Genomic DNA, 3515 nt, shown 5'->3' on the forward strand with positions numbered 1-3515 from the left:
CTTTTCTTTTAAAACATGAAATGCATGCAAACATTCATCATCAAACAGGAATTCTTGGTCCTTAACTAATAACTTGCATAAGGGCTTAGCAATTTTTGAAAAATCTTTTATGAACCGCCTATAAAATCCTGCATGACCAAGAAAACTCCTCACACCCTTAACATTTACAGGTGGAGGAAGTTTCTCTATCACAGAAATTTTTGCCCTGTCCACCTCAATTCCATTCCTAGACACCTTGTGTCCAAGAACTATACCTTCTGTCACCATAAAGTGACACTTCTCCCAGTTCAAAACCAAATTACAGTCTTGACATCTTTTCAAAACAGAATCTAAATTCCCTAGACATACATCAAAATCAGAACCAAATACAGAAAAATCATCCATAAAAATTTCAATGCATTCTTCTATCATATCAGAAAAAATGGAAAGCATGCACCTTTGAAATGTGGCAGGAGCATTGCATAAACCGAAAGGCTGATTCTCTGGTGCCACAGCTATCTGATTGTACCCTGAATAACCGTCCAAGAAGCAATAGAAAGCATGTCCTGCCAACCTCTCTAGCATCTGATCCAAGAAAGGAAGTGGAAAATGATCCTTCCTGGTTGCCTTATTCAGCCTCCGGTAATCAATGCACATTCTCCAGCCAGTGATTGTCCTTGTGGGAATCAACTCATTGTTCTCATTTTTCACCACAGTCATCCCCCCTTTCTTGGGCACGGTCTGCACAGGACTCACCCAAGCACTGTCTGAAATTGGGTAAATCATCCCAGCATCAAGCAACTTCACCACCTCCTTCCTCACTACTTCCTTCATAGTGGGGTAGAGTCTCCTCTGTGGTTGCCTTACTGGTTTGACCTCTTCTTCCATCAATATTTTGTGGGTGCAAAAAGAAGGATTAATACCCTTAAGATCTGAAAACTGTCATCCAATAGCCAGTTTATTCTTCTTGAGTACCTTAATCAACTTCCCTTCTTCCTCATCAGACAACATTGCATTAATGATTGCTGGATATGTTTGATCATCCCCAAGGAACACATACTTCAAATGTGAAGGTAATTCTTTAAGTTCTACCTTAGGTGCTCCTTTTGGAATGTCATCAATCTTCTTCTCAAGCTCTTCCACTTCTGGCTCTTCTTGGTAATCCTCTGTGCCTGTCTCTTCTTCTGATCTTTGTTCCTCAACTGGGAATTCTTCTTTTTTATTCACTTCTTCCACAACCTCCTGTATCACATCCAATCTAAAACAATCCTCCACATCAACAGGGTGCTTGATGGTTTCAAATACATCAATTGTGACTGTTTCCTCATCCACCCTTAGCAACAACTTTCCTTGTTCAACATCTATCAAAGATCTTGCAGTTGCTAAAAAGGGTCTTCCTAACAATAAAGGACTTTCTGTATCCTCTTCCTCCATGTCAAGAATCACAAAATCCACTGGAAAAATAAACTTGTCTACCTTGACCAAGACATCTTCAACCACACCTTCAGGCCTCTTGATAGATCTATCTGCAAGATGCAGAATAAGATTGGTCTCCTTCAAAGTGTTAATTCCCAAAGCTCTACATACTGTCAACGACATCAAGTTTATACTGGCTCCCAAATCACACAATGCCTTTCCCACCTCCACATCTCCTATAGCAATAGAGATACTGAAGCTTCCTGGATCTTTCATTTTTGTTGGAAGCTTCTTCTGGATTAGGGCACTACACTCTGCTGTTAGGGCCACTGTCTCACCATCAGTTAATTTCCTCTTCTTAGTAAGAAGATCCTTCATGAATTTTGAATAGTGAGGCATATTTTCCAGTGCTTCAGAAAATGGTATGTTAATTTGTAAATTTTTGAAGATATCCAGAAATCTTGCATAGTGCTATTTCTGAATCTCTTTCTTCAACCTCTGAGGGTAGGGAACTTTAGCATAAGGAGATAAACTAACTGGCTGTTCTTTCTTGTCAGCCATCTTCTTCTTTTCCCACTTCATCATCTTTTGTGGGGAAGCATTTTTACCAACTTCTACCTCTCCTTCATTCTTATTGTCCTTCCCTTCCTCTTCTTCGTCAACTCCAACTATAACATCTCTAACAACTACTTCCTTCTCACTTTTCTCATTTCTCATTTTCTCTACTTCATCATCAGAGACTACATCTTCAACCACAACCTCTTCTTCATTCTTTTTATTTTCCACCTTCTTTTTCCCTGGTTGAAGTACCAACCCATTTCTTGTCATAATTGCTTTACAGTGCTCCTTAGGATTCACCAGTGTATCACTTGGAAATTTCCCTTGTGGTCTCTCTGATATCTGTCTTGATAATTGACCAATCTGGGTCTCCAAATTTCTGATTGATGCTTCCTGATTTCTGAAAGAAGTTCTGGTCTCCTGCATGAATGCAGTTGTCTCTTCCCTGAATGAAGTAGAACCCTGAATATAATCCTGAGTTGTCTTAGATAACTGAGCAAACGCTTTCTCCCATGCAGCAGGATCACTTGACTGCTCCTTCATATGTGGTGGTGGAGGATGTAATGGTGGATTCAATTGATGGTTGGAACTATAGTTGAATCCTGGGTGTTGATTCTTGTTTTTCCATGGTGGCATATAAACATTCTTTCCCTGATTGTTGTAGTTCCTTTGATTATTCTGATCATACCACACTTCATTCACCTCTGCTTGTTCTGATGATCCCCCATAATCACACTCCTCTGTCACATAGCCCTTGCCACAGATAGCACATACACTCTTTGTTTCCACAGAAGCTACCTTTTGTGAAGGAGTTGCTTAATAAGGGTATCTAATTGTTGCTGCTGTTGTCTCTGTGTCTGCATCAGTTGATCATTCCTTGCCAACAGAGCATCATACCCATCCAACCTGATAATTCATGTCCTTCTGTCAGCCACTGGAGCATTATCAAATTCTTGAGATGCTAATGACTCAAAGATATCCAAGGCTTCTTGAGGGGTCTTGGTAGTCAATGATCCACCAGCAGTGGCATGCACCAAGGTTCTAGTGTTAGTGGTCATTCCTTGCAGGAAGATTGCTGCTTGTTGCCATGCCTCAATTCCATGCTGTGGACATTTCCTCAACAAAGTCTTGAATCTCTCCCAAGCCTCATAAATAGATTCTGACTCTTTATGCTTAAAGCTTGTAATTTCATCCTTCAACTTGGCTCTCTTGGATGCTGAGAAAAACCTTTGCAAGAACTTGGTTTGCAAATCATCCCAAGTTGTTATACTTCCTTGTGGCAATGATTGCAGCCATCTCCTTGCATCATCCGTCAGTGAATGAGTGAATAGTCTCAACATAATTGCATCTCTTGTGACACCATTTATCTTCACAGTATCACTCAACAATAGGAAGTTCTCTATGTGCAAGTAAGGGTCCTCCGCACTGGTTCCAGCAAACTGATCCTTCTGCACCAAATGTATCAAAGCAGGCTTCAATTCAAAGTTGTTGGGCTCCACTGTTGGGCGCACAACACTCCCAATTGGAGGAATCACTGCAGGAGTCATGTACTCTCCCAGTGT

General features: G+C 40.7%; 1 non-coding gene across 1 annotated transcript; it reads left to right on the forward strand.

Annotated features, from left to right (window-relative positions):
- Positions 1-3048: 3048 nt before the first annotated feature.
- LOC133314893 (small nucleolar RNA R71) lies at positions 3049-3155 on the forward strand. The gene has a single exon (XR_009752024.1). It is a non-coding gene; the product is annotated as a small nucleolar RNA R71 (small nucleolar RNA).
- Positions 3156-3515: the final 360 nt, after the last annotated feature.

The sequence above is a fragment of the Gastrolobium bilobum genome, unplaced genomic scaffold (genome assembly GCF_033153095.1).
Source record: "Gastrolobium bilobum isolate Gb01-03AN ecotype WA unplaced genomic scaffold, APGP_CSIRO_Gbil_v1 utg47710, whole genome shotgun sequence".
Taxonomy (NCBI): Eukaryota; Viridiplantae; Streptophyta; class Magnoliopsida; order Fabales; family Fabaceae; genus Gastrolobium; species Gastrolobium bilobum.